This window comes from Rhinolophus hipposideros, assembly GCF_964194185.1.
Source record: "Rhinolophus hipposideros genome assembly, chromosome: 25".
NCBI lineage: Eukaryota > Metazoa > Chordata > Mammalia > Chiroptera > Rhinolophidae > Rhinolophus > Rhinolophus hipposideros.
In genome coordinates, this window is record NC_138071.1 from 10266121 (window position 1) to 10280391 (window position 14271).

Here is a 14271-nt window from a genome sequence, read left to right on the forward strand (position 1 = left end):
TTGGGGGCAACTTGTAACTAAAAGTTTTTAAGGTACAACAGGGGCCCCTCTGTTTTAGAGGGATGTGGTAAATGGGATCCTATACATGCCCAACGGGTAGATGAAGAAATGGTGATATTAAATTATATCCTTTCTCTCTTCAGAATGTGTACTGAAAATAAAACACCCAAATGAGCAAACAAAGAGACAGCATGGTGTTTTGCACAAAACAGATGGCCAATAAATCTATGCAGAATTAATAGATTAACAATTATAGTATGTTACAACACTCAAAGGATCATGGAGACATCATTTCTCCATCATCTGTGAAGGATTTAGTTGTTCAAGATTACACAATTCTTTATTTGGAGACTATAAATTCTGCCCATATGCTTTTGGAGCTAAATTATTTTAATTTTTTGCTACATAACTTCATGTAAACTATGGCCTGATAGGTCCCAAAGCTCTAGCATTGAATTCACCATATAGGCATATGTTCTATAAAGTAGAGATTAGGATACTTATATAAAATACACTAGAATGTTCAGGAAAATACCCCATGGGATTCATCTACTAGTTGTTTTTTTTTTTTTTTTTACATTTTGAGAGAAAGAAATTTTACATAACAGCTGATGAAATCCAATAATCTAGATTCATTAGAGATTTTCCATAGTCCCTTGAAAATATGTGTAGTGTAAATAAGCATTGAGTTTTTGTATACTCTGTCTACATAGTGTCTTGAAGTCTTAAAATAATGAAAATTGAATCTTCTTTTCTAAACACTTTTTAGTGAAGTGGTTAAAAATTCTTTAGGACTAGATATTACCTGATATTGAGCTTGTATCAGTACAATTGCTTTTGAAAATTATTTATTAAATAATCAAAGTTGGTTCCTTTTTTGTACTGGCGTCCGTTAGATGAATGTTTGGAGTACAATGTTTGGAATACAAAAATTGGTTCAAACTATTTGTTACAAATTACCTCTATGGCCTCACAACTGAATGTTTGATGCTTCCCAAATCCTGTTTAACTTAAAGCCATGAAGACGGTCTCTGACAATTCCTTTTATCAAAATTACTCCTGATGTGTTTTCTTGTAGTGGACAAGTGATATTCCATCTTTTTTTTTTTTTTTTTTTTGAACTGTAGCTATTTACCTTTATTTGATTTGATCTTTTTTTCATCCATCCTGGAGTTTTACCTCATTTCATATCTTTAGTTTCCAAAAACTTCAGAATACCATATAGTCTTTAAGTAAGAACAAATTAATATTGTTCTTTTTTGGGAAATTTTTACAATTGTTGAAAGAATTATAATATTTTGGGGTGTTGTAAAATGAGGTTAAGAATTAGCAGTGATTGTTATTAGCTGGTAATTTTGTATAATATTAGCTAGTACTACTCTCACATCCATCCATCCTTTTCAGGAGTGTCCAGTTCAACGCAACAAACCCCTTAAATGAATTCGTTACTGAGTTTTTCTTAAGAGAATATATGACTGAGGGTGTCAGAAACTTAACTGGACATTAGAAGATTGTAAAGGATCGTCTTCACTTCTAGACTTTGACAATTTTAACAAAATGTAAAGAAATACAATGAGGAAGCACAATGTTTTAGGGCTAGCTCTTCTTCCCTATAATTATATTGATAAAGAAATTAAAGACAGTCCTGAGTCATTCCAGTTATTATTTGTCTTTTTCAGAGGAGCATCCCAGTCAGTAACCAAGCTCTCAAGAAAGTAAAAAAGAAAAGAAAACTATTCCTGCTACCTCTTCCTGTGCTCTCCTATACTGTTTTTCTAGGGAAATTAAAAAAAAAAAAAATCCAAAAATTGATGAGGTGGAACAGACACACAATAATGCCATGTCAACATTTATTTATAGCCTGCCAGTTAAGATGGACCAAAAAAAAAAAAAAAAAAAAAAAAGTAGGGGATTTAAAAAAAAGTACTTGCAAAGATTTCCATTGTCAGATGGCACATCTCACTTGTCAAACTAGAACTGGAGACAGTACAATCTATATCTGTGATTATTTGCTTGGGTACCCCATCCATTTTCCCAGATCCTACATTAATCATTTTATTTCTACTTGCCTGACATTGCATTCCAACTTCAGGATAGAAAAGACTCTGTTTTCACTTATCTTGTATATTTCGTGATTTTCACAGACCTTACTGGTTTTAATAGATGCTATTTATTTAAACATAACAAGCACTATCCTTATGACTGCCATGGGTTGTAAAGGTCTGTGGGATTATTCAGTTATTTGATATTTGGAATAAATTTGCCCATAAGGGCAACACTACAAATTACATCAAATATTTATGGCTAACAGTGAAATTGCATCTACTTCACGATGTGCCTAAATTGTAGTTTTAGAAGTAACATTTCTGTGTGCTAATCATTTATAATTTTGCTCCCATAGGTGTAGGACTTTCCCAGGCATCTATCCAATCTATTCATTAAAAAATATTGTGCTAGTGTTTCTTAAGTGCCAATATTACAGATTTAATAGTGTTGGAAAGACTATTTCTGCTCCTCAAAAACGTATAGTCTAGTCTGGGTGACACAAAGTATGAGCAAAAACAAAACAGTACTCTAACAGTCCAGCTCCCTTCACTGCAATGGGAAGGGCAGGGCAGGAAGCAGAGTGGTCAGTGCAGAGGCTGTTAGCAGAATTCAGGAGGGATACGGTGTTGACAGCGGAGATGAAAATCAATGAACACGGTTTCAAGAGATATTAAGGAGGGAAAGGAGTCCAACATGACACCTAAGACATACATTGCCTTGGGCAACTGCTCGGCAGTGGATTGGAGAGAGTTTATATTCCAGCTACATGTTAATAAGAGAAACTACTTTTTTTTAGAAGAGTAAGTAACTGAACCCAAGACAGCCAATTCTCTGGTTGGAGTGATCATTTAAAGTGAAATCCTCTCTGTTACCAAGTTCTTGAAGATTTACTCCTCCCCTGATTACTAGTACCATTAATTTATGTACCCATGTATTAAAATGATGAGATTTATTCCTGATGGAACTCATGTCGAGATCACTGCATTAGTTTTAATGTAGTTTAATCTTTTCTCTAACAAAAGATAAATCAAACATTCCTCACACTCTTCATCTGGCTATGGTGTTTAAAATTGGTTCAGCTCAGCCAATGAAGCAACGAGCAGTTTCCTCTCCCCCCATCCTTGTAATACCAAATATATCAGTAATGAAAAGAACTTGATACTTAAAAAAGATTTCACTGTCATGGTTTTTATGCATTGTTTCTTCCTTATAATTCACTGTGAGTGGCTAAGCTGAACATGTGACATTTCATATTAAATTATAATAACCTATTTACTTAATATATTTTCCAATAAATTATTCACAACCTTCTTTGGGTGCAAACTTCAATTTATCTTTTCAGGATTTTTGGCAGGCGAGGTTAGGGTATCTTGAGAAATAACTACCTATGCATTTTATCATGCTTCTATTTACATAGGCAAACTTTCATATTAGATTGGGCTTTACTTTTTTTTTTTTTTGCTTTGTTTTCATGTAAGATTGGGCACATGCTTTTTGGTGAGCATTAACCAATATCCTTTCCTGTAAAGCTGACTTTAAGTGAAAATTCCATAACTTTAGTTTTTTTAGCTTTTTAAAAACATTTTAGATACCGCAGTCATTTCATTTTGAATTTTATTGTTTTGGCAATAGGTCTCTGTCTTTATCTTCCAGAATCTGAATGGCATTCAGTCCCTTGCAGATTTGACACATGACTTCCTCAAACATACAATTCCTTCACTTCTGAGTATATTTCATCTCTCCAACTGTCACTGCAATCCTTGTAGCCCTTTAGAATATATTTCCGTTGTTCGTTTTCACATTTTTACTTTGGTTAAGTACTTTGTCAGTCAGAAAGTGATTCACTGAATTTGTTGACCCCATGCAGTGTAATTTAACAGTGTTATGTGTTTCTCACAATTATCCTTCCATTAATGTTGTTCCCTTATTTATCATTCATATTTCCTTTACAGTTCTCTAAAAGAAAACTACTTTTCCTGCATTTATTATCACTTTTTTTCAACGATGGCCAATTTAAATTAGTGCCTAAGACTCTGAGAGAGAACCTTATCTTTTGTTAACAATAATAAAAATCTAATGAACTATTTTCTTGAATTCCTCTGAGAAAAATAAATAATAGCAGTTTAAGACGAATAACCATTCATTCTCTCTCTTTTAAAGGAAAGATTTAATATGAATGATGAAACTTTTTATGGAAGGAGTCCATTAAAAGTACTTACAGTTATTGCTTTCAACAGCCATTCAACAACAAACATACTTCTAACTGTCTGCGATTGCTGAGTTTAGAAGGAAAAAATAATTTAAAACTGGTTAGGTATTTATGACAATTGGGAAATGAGCCATCAGTGGTAACAGAAGCTTTCCCCTGGTTCCCAGTGCTGGTTACTGACCACATTTAAATAAGCAAAACTGTCTGTTTTGATCTCATATAATACAAGAAAGAGAAAAAGTCAAATTAAGGATTTAATTTATTATTGGTTACGTTTGTCAGTCCATGTTCACCGTATCTCAGATCAAAGATATTGTCTTGCTGTTACCCAGGTTAACTGAATTAGGGAGTTCATCACGGTCATTAGGTCAGGGAGATTTCATATATATATGTGAAATCTATATATATGTAAGTTATAATCTGCATAACTTACATGAGTAGTCTCAATTGCCACTATCTAAAAGCAGGGAGAAGCCCATTTTATACTAAAGGTTGCTTTCATCTTCATAAGGGAAAGCAAGAGAAAACACAACTACAGTAATCAATCAGTAATACTGTTCTCTGTGCCAAGGATGGTATTGAAACTATAATAATGACATGAAAACAGCACTGAAGCTACAATAACAGGTTTGAGTTTGTCTCTGCTTCATGTACTAACTATATGACTGGAGAAAATATACCAACTTTTGGAATCATTGTTTTTCATCAGTAAAGAAGAATTGCCCTCTCACAAAGGATTTTTAAAAAATACCATATAAGCTAGTACATATGAAAAGCCAATAACCTTCCACAGTAATATTATATTTATTCTAACAACCCCTCTATAATCCCCCACTCAAGCTTTTCCTAGTATGTTTACTTACTCCATTCCAGCACCAGTCTTGTTTTCCCTTTAAACTGGCCTCTTTAAAACTGGGAACTATTATTACTCACCCATATTAGTAAGGTAGATACAACCAGAAAATTGCCTTAACATCTATGTACTTGCAGAGACTGAACAGGCTTATTCAGTATTCATATCTTCTGTTTTAAAATAGGCAATTGACATTCCAACCACCCCTTTTCCACTTTGCCCCCCATGTAGATTAAATATATCAGACTGAAAACTGCAGTTGGATTCTGGAATTGGGTTTAGAGATGACTATTCCTTTTTAATTATCTCAACATGATGTCCCCAATATGTTTTTAAAGAGCAGCTATTTCTGACGAGTTCAAACCTTATAATGAATCAAAGTCTCTGTTAGTTGGAGAAAATGGTCTGTCACAGGAATAGTGAGTTTGACTTTCACCAAATCAGATTTCCCTCAAGGGAACTGGTGGGGACCTCTAGACTGTGGTCTTGTTTTTAACTTTTCTCTTCCCTTTGTATCCTTCTTGCTTTTTCTTATTTTCCATTTTTAGTGATTTTTATTTTTAAAGCTCATCAGCATATCTACAAGTAGGGAAAATTTATAAAATTGAATTAAGATGCTATAGTACATAGCACCAGTGGATATATTAAACTATTGAGCAATTGCTTTAGCATGAACAATGACCAATAAGTTCATGTACACAGGAGTATTACAACTGAATGTCAGCTGTGCTTCCCAGTCACTTAATAAAAGTTTGTCAGTGGAAGAAGTTGTAATAAATACATATAATTATACAAACAGTTGTAGCATTCACTTCGTCACAATTGGCTTAAGCCACTTAGAAACTGTTATTGGCCTTACCTCAAATTATGTGGAAGAATTCTCAGAAATGTATGCTTTAGACTAGGTTTCCACATATTTTCAAACCAGAGTTTGCAATATGTAAAACAGATGAAAGCACAGCTGCTCTAGGAAATGAAGGAACCTCTGGTACCTTCCCCATCAGTCCCTGAAATACCTCCAGGGCACACCAATATTGTATAGCCAAGAGAAGGGAACTTTTCCAACTCTTGAAAACTCAAATCCATATTAATTTCTTTCAGTAGAAAAAATAAACAACAACATATGAAATAAGCTTTTTTTGATAACTTGGAGCAGAAGTTTTAGTATATAAATGTGTTGATTGAAATAGCCTTTTGGTACAATTCTTTAAAATCCAAGATTCATGAAATTTTAGTCTATTACTATTTGCTAAATATACGAGGTATATTGGACACTTACCTAAATGAAGCATTCTGTCTGGGTCCCCAGAAAATCGAAAGATGAGGAAACATAAACCCTACATTCAAGGGCCTTCATGGTTTAGTAGATTAAAGGGAACCAATAACAGTAACGCAGGCATAATATCTTTCTTGATTCACTATTTCGAATTTCCCAATTGTTGTTGTCCTCTGTCAACATTAATATGCATGTTATTTTCCATGAGCTAGTTATGCCAAGGAAAATTCTGCAAAAGACTCCATAACTCTAGGGGAAAAAACCCCGGTCTTTCTGAGGATGCCCATTCTTTCACAAGCCTCCCTTACAGCTGGTACCCCTTGAGGTGTCTGCACTGCAACGTTTATGACATGTGGAAGACAAAGAGGAAACTCACTCACAAATTCAGGAGAGAGAATAAAAGGTTCTGGGTTATCATCCACAGATGTTAGCTCTTAAGAACCTTCCTACATTTTTTATGCTTTATATTAAATTTATACTTGTAGGAAAAGATAAAGTTTCTGTCAGTTTTTATTGGCAAGATAGAATCGTTTTTTTAAAAGCAGCTATTTTATGCTTGTCTTTGGAAAAACTGTAGCCATGTTGGTGTAGGAAATCTGGTTTTTTTCTTTCTTTTGGTGTCAGTCTGTGTTGATCTAGTAATGGTACACAGATAACATTCTCTACACAATTAACCATAGGCTTTTATTGTTTGTTTTCTTTGCATGTTAATAGGGGTTTGCTGTCTGATCAGTTAAGAACAGATTTTTTGCATTTGTCCATAGGTAATGGAGTGAGGTAGGCCTGTAAGTGGCAAATACTAAAATAGGACAGAATGATAAATCTTGCTGCTGCTGGCCCATCTTTTACAGCAGAGTGTTACTGTATAGTCTACCCTCTTAATTCCCTGGTGCTATGGACAATTTGCATGTATTAAATGGTCCTTATCATTGCCTATAATTAGGGTGTTGCCACATAGTTGTGGAGATTTCTAAAGTACCATATGGCTCATTAATGTCTTATTGGTAAGTTCCAACCAGGTAATAAAAAATTGAAAAATGTGAGTTGTGCGCTATATAGATTGAATTCACCTTATTACTCTGCTTTGTAAGTTGAAGCTCTTGCATGTCTTTTTTTTTCAGTATATACACATATGTTCATACTGCATACAAGTATGAACTAAATTGGTTAAGTGTCCAAATATATACCTGAATATTGAGATTCCGGGTGGATAGTAATTCTACAACATTATTGAAAAGAATAGAATAACCTCCCCTAGACATCAAACCAGAGCTGTAGAACATTAAGAATCAATACATATTCTGGGCTGATTTTTATGATCACAAATCTTGGAAATGTAATTTCATATATTTCAAATGAAAATAATTGGTAATATGCCAATGTGAATGCTAAAGAAAACAAACCACACCTCGAGTCATACGCTGCATGGGCACGAGACCCCACTTTTTTCCCACACAGATACCATGCATTCTCCTTCAAGTCTTCTGAGTGCTAATGAAGTGACCTGTGAGCATTGGCTGTAGACATTGCCTCATGAGTGGAATATGATCTGCAGATCACTGACAATCACATACAGCATGATTCCCACAAATTCTGCCATCATGGAAAGAGAAAAACAAATGATGTCTGAGTGTGCTTTGCAGAAGACTTCTGGGAATGCTTTTACATGACCCCTGCTTCCATGCAGATTCACCAAGGCCAACATTTTATATGGCCCGCAGGCCACACCATAGTCAGTTCCTGTGTATATATATATTATACCGTGTTTCCCTGAAAATAAGACCTAGCCAGACCATCAGCCCCAATGCGTCTTTTGGAGCAAAAATTAATATAAGACCCACTCTTATTTTAATATAAGATCAGGTATGATATAATATAATATAGTATAATATAATATAATATAACACAATACAATATAATACCAGGTCTAATATAATACCAGGTTTTATATTAATTTTTGCTCCAAAAGACACATTATAGCTGATGATCTGGCTGGGTCTTATTTTCGGGGAAATATGGTATGAGTATGTATATACATATTTAAATAGTACATCTATATGTGTATGTACTTATATCTAATATAGTTACAATTATTCAAATATATGTCTGTATCTATAAAATACAATAAAAATGATAGATGGAAGGATTGAATAGTTACTCACCAAGAGCCAATTCAACCAGCAAATCCAAACCTCTTAAAAGAAGGATTTATTTTATCACAGCACACAAAATTCATCTCAAACATTTACGTTTATTTTTCCTAAAAGTTTTATTTGAATAGTATAACATCTAGCTCCATGGAAAGGACAGTTTATTCCATTCAAGGCCATCCCTTACTGGGCACGAAGTATTTTAGTTACAGAACCTGGTAACACGGTAGCCTTTATAAAGATAACAGACAGCAAGGCTTTACAAACAATACCCCTTTAGCTTTGAGGAATACCCTTTTGGTAACAACCTAACTGTAATACACAAGAAAAAGTTTCAAAGGTAACACTGTTTTTAGAGAGAAAGAGAGACTTGGCTTGAAGTCTTGCTTGCTTTCATTTTTGCATAAAAAGCCTCTAAAAAAGCATGAAGCCTGGGAGCCTGGAACCATGCTGACTTGCCCTTGAAAGCCCTGGTGCTGCAGTTCTGACCGAGGCCTTGCTGGGAGCTTCCTCCCGGCCTCCCTTCCTGCCTCCCAGGTTCAGTGATCTCACCAGCTGTCTCAGACTCTTCCTGAAACCAGCCATCTGTCCTCTGTCACTCTCCAGCAGCAGATGCGCTACACAAAATAAGGTAACCAGGAACAAGGATTCCAAAATGAAACGTTTCCAATCCCTGGGTGGACAACTTTTAGACATTCCTGAATCGTTTTCTTTATTTACCTTCTCCATTATGGACCTTCGATTCCTACTTTTTCACTCAGTTCATTTTCATTCTACTTTTTCAGGTCAACCATGAATTCCACACATGTCTCCCAATAAAAGATTTTTTCCATTTTAAGACTATGGCTAAGAATTCCTCAAACATACCCTTGGCACAGGGCTGATGTCGACGCACGTTCCTCTTCATCCATCCTAGCCTACTTTCTGGCAATCTTACCAGCAAAGATGTTTTAGAAACGGCAAGGGCAGAATTAGAATCTTTACATTCTAGGCCCTTGGACGACCTACAAACGACTATCACAAAAGAGCTCTTGTCTATACTTTCTCTTTCTGGAGTCACTCCTTTTTCTTTTCAGCATTATCAGGTATCCCAGGGCTGAGGAAGCTGTAACTCAGCGCTCCTGCTCCTTCACACTATTTAGATCCCTTAAGTATGAGCTTCCACCTGCTTTTCAACAGCCTTCATGACTCAGAAGCTTCTCCCAGACATAGACACTCCAGGCTGTTGGGCATTACTCATCAAACACACTATAAATTAGTATTGCGTATTTTCATTTGTTTTGGTTTTATTAATCCCTCTTCCTTCCTTGAGTACAAGAAATGTGCCTGGATTTCCTTCATCTTTCCTCACTGTGCAATTCACAGATAATTCTTGAAAGCCTTTCATGTAGCAATTTCTCAACAAATATAGTTCATTTCCCGAATCATTGACTAATTGGACTTAATTTCTTCCCACGAATTCACTGCAGGACCCTAAGACACTGTTTAAGCTTTAGCCAAAACTATTGTACCTTTTGGACAATGTGATCTTTGACAGAATATATTAGGGTAAATTAAATGCTATAGCAAACAAAACCGAAAATCTAGTGGCATAAAACAAATACGAATTTGTATGTTACTCATATAAGAGTCTCCTGCCAGTGTCTGGCAGGCAGCCTTCTTTTTGGCAATTCAAGGACCAGTCTCCTTTCATTTTTTGTATTTTTATTTTTATTTTTTATTATTTTTTTATTTGTATTTTTTAAAATTTATTGGGGTGACAATTGTTAGTGAAATTACATAATTTCAGGTGTACAATTCTGTATTACATCATCTATAAATCCCGTTGTGTGTTCACCACCCAGAGTCAGTTCTCCTTCCATCACCATATATTTGATCCCCCTTACCCGCATCTCCCTCCCCCCACTCCCCTTACCCTCTGGTAACCACGAAACTATTGTCTGTGTCTATGAGTTTTTGTTTCTTATTTGTTTGTTTTGTTCTTTTGTTGTTTTTGGTTTATATACCACACATCAGTGAAATCATATGGTTCTCTGCTTTTTCTGTCTGACTTATTTCGCTTAGCATTATACTCTCAAGATCCATCCATGTTGTCACAAATGTTACTATATCATCTTTCCTTAACGTCGAATAGTATTCCATTGTGTATATATACCACAACTTCTTTATCCATTCATCTATCGAAGGACATTTTGGTTGTTTCCATGTCTTGGCCACTGTAAACAAAGCTGCAATGAACATTGGAGCACATGTGTCTTTATGTATAAATGATTTCAAATTCTTTGGTAGATACCCAGGAGAGGGATTGCTGGGTCATATGGTAATAGGCTCCTTTCATTTTGTTGCTTCCTTACCTGCAGCTCTGAGGTCCTCCACTGAAGGTCTGCATCCAGGAGATGGGAGAGAAATTGTGCAATAGGTTGTTATAGGCCAGGGCACTTCCTTCTATGTTGAATTGGCTGAATACAGTCTCATGGCACTACAGTTATCAAACTCTTTCAAATACAGTCCTGTAGTGCACTCAGGAAAAAATGGGAAATGGGTTTTGGTGACCCATCGCTGTCCCTGTCAGAGAATGTGATCATCATGAGTCAGAACCCAGAGGTCCTTCCTGTGTTGCTAGCAGCCCCTGGGACTCAGGGAGCCAAAAAGAAGCTTACTTTTCCAACATCAGGGCCATTAACATTCAGTTTTAAAGTTAGAGGGGACAGAAAAGTGAAGGTTGTTGATTATTATTGTCACAGTCATAAGAAGAATTAAGTTCATGCCTTGTGACAAATATTCCCAAGGTGGAGCAAGGGCAAAGTACATTTCACCTTCATCATCCAATATGAAAAAAACCAGACAGAAACAGATCACTGTGCCTTTCCATTAATTTTGCTGGTTGGTTTTGGAACAAGTTCATCACGTTTCCTGGTATGTTTGAGAACATCTCAATCCATGGTTACAAATATGCTAGAGTTTCCACCAGCATCAGAAGCTACCTCTAGAACCAAGATCCCAAGTTCCCAGAAAATATTGCCTCATGTATTAATAATTTGAAAATATTTCATTCAAAGTATCAATTTTCCATTTACAGGAATTACAAATTTTCCCTTTGCATTGATATGTATATTAACTTAGTGTTTGTTTTTTGCTGTCTTGCATAATTCTCCTTTACATCCATTTTTATAGTAAAAAGTGTTTAATAGCACATTATTAATGTTATTTACCATGTAATAGTATTTTACCTGCATTATATTATTTGACTCTTTCCTAGACATTTTCTAAGTTATTTGTTATTATTTTTAGCCTTTTTAGATGATAAAGTTGAGGCTTAAGGCATTAAATAGACTTATCTAAAATTTCACAGTGGTTTCAGAATCAGGACTCAAACTTAGGTTTTCTAATTAGCCTTTTTGACTCTAAATCCTATGCTTAAAAGATCTCATATTAACAGGGTTACTAGATGCCACCAAACCTAAGCAAAAAGCACTACTAATATACGAGTATTGTGAGTTCTCAGACAAAACAGATGTTAATCTCTTTGTTTAGATGACATTAAAGAGATCTACTCTTCTGCTGAGAGAGAGAGAGAGAGAGAGAGAGAGAGAGAGAGAGAGAGAGAGAGAGAGAGAGAGAGAGAGAAAATCTAATTATGGGAGCACAAATGTATGGGGACGTACTGAAATATCCTAACTGAAAGAAGATGGGTGAAAGTAGTGGGTTAACAAGAATTCTCCAATTGATAAAATGATTTTCCTGGTATATCAAAATTCCAATTAAATATATACTTATTAACTAGTATGTTTTTCAAAATAGTAATCATTATAAATAGCTAGGGATAAAAATAATAGCTATCATTAATTAAGTAGGTACTATATATGCACCCAATAGCTAGTGAAGTTGAGCATTTTTTCATTTATCTGTTGGCTGTTTGTGTGTCTTCTTGAAAGAAGTGTCTCTTCAGGTCCTCTGGCCATTTTTCATTTAGATTATTTGTTCTTTTGGATGTTGAATCGTACCAGTCCTTTATATATTTTGGATATTAGCCATTATCAGGAGAGTTGTTTGCAAACATCTTCTCCCATTTGGTTGGTTGCCTCTTTGTTTTGTTGATGGTTTTTTTGTTTGTTTTGTTTTTCTTTGCAGAAGCTTTTTAGTTTGATATAATTTCATTCATTTATTTTTGCTTTTATTTCCCTTGCCTTTGAAGTCAAATTCATAAAAGACTCTCTGAACCCATGGTCCATAAGTTTAGTATCTATGTTTTCCTCTATGGTATGTATTATTTCAGGTCTTATGTTTAGGTCTTTAATCCATTTTGAGTTATTTTTGGTATATAGTGACAGATAGCAGTCTAGTTTCATTCTTTTGCACGTGACTTTCCAATTTTCCCAGCACCATTTATTAAAAAGGCTCTCTTTTCTCTATTGTATGTTTTTGACTCCTTTGTCAAAAATTATCGGCCCGTATATATGTAGGTTTATTTCTGGGCTGCCCTTTCTAATCCATTGGTCTGTGTGTCTGTTTTTCTACCAATACCACGATGTTTTGATTATTGTCACTTTGTAGTATAAATTGAAGTCAGGGAGTGTGATATCTCCAGCCGTGTTTTTTCTCAGGATTGCTTTGGCTATGTGGGGTCTTTTGTAATTCCATACAAATCTGATGATTTCTTGTTCTATTTTTTGAAAAAATGCCATTGGTAATTTGATGGAGATAGCATTAAATCTGTATATTGCTTTGGGTAACATGGCCATTTTAACTATGGTGATTATTCCAATCCATGAGCAAGGAATATACTTTAATTTCTTTGTGTCTTCTTCAATTTCTTTTAATAATGTCTTATAGTTTTCAATGTATAGTTCCTTCATATCCTTTGTTAAGTTTATTCCTAGGTATTTAATTTTTTTTGCAATTACAAAATAATTTTTTTTCCATTTCTTTTTCTGAAATTTCATTGTTAATATATAGGGATGCAATGGATTTTTGTACATTGATACTGTATCATGCAAATTACTATATTTGTTTATTGTTTCTAATAGTTTTTGGCAGAGTCTTTAGGATTTTCTATATTAAGAATCATGTCATCTGCAAAAAAGTGACAATTTTACTTCATTCCCAATTTGAATGCCTTTCATTTCTTTCTCTTGCTTGGTTGCTCTGGCTAGAATTCCAGTACTATGCTAAATAATAGTGGTAGAAGTGACCATCCTTTTCTAGTTTCTGATCTTAGGGGGAGAGCTTTCCGTTTTTCACCATTGAGTATTATATCAGCTGAGGGTTTGTCATTTATAAACTTGATCAGGTTGAGATACATTCCTTTTATATCCATTTTATTGTTTTAATCATGAACGGATGTTGTATCTTGTCAAATACTTTTTCTGCCTCTGTTGATCTAATTGTATAACTTTTATACTTTATTTTGTTAATGTGGTGTATCACATTGATTGATTCGTGTATGTTGAACCATCTTTCTGCCCCTGGAATGAACCCCAGTTATATAATGTAATACCTTTTTAATGTATTGTTGTATCTGATTTGCTTGTATTTTGTTTAGGACTTTTGCATCTGTAGTCATCAGAGATATTGGGCTGTAGTTTTCTTTTTTGTGTTACTCTTACAGGGTTTTAGTATCAAGGTAATGTTGGCCTGATAAAATGAGTTAGGAAGTATCCTGTTTCCCTGAAACTAAGACCTAGCCAGACAATCAGCTCTAATGCATCTTTTGGAGCAAAAATTAATATAAGACCTG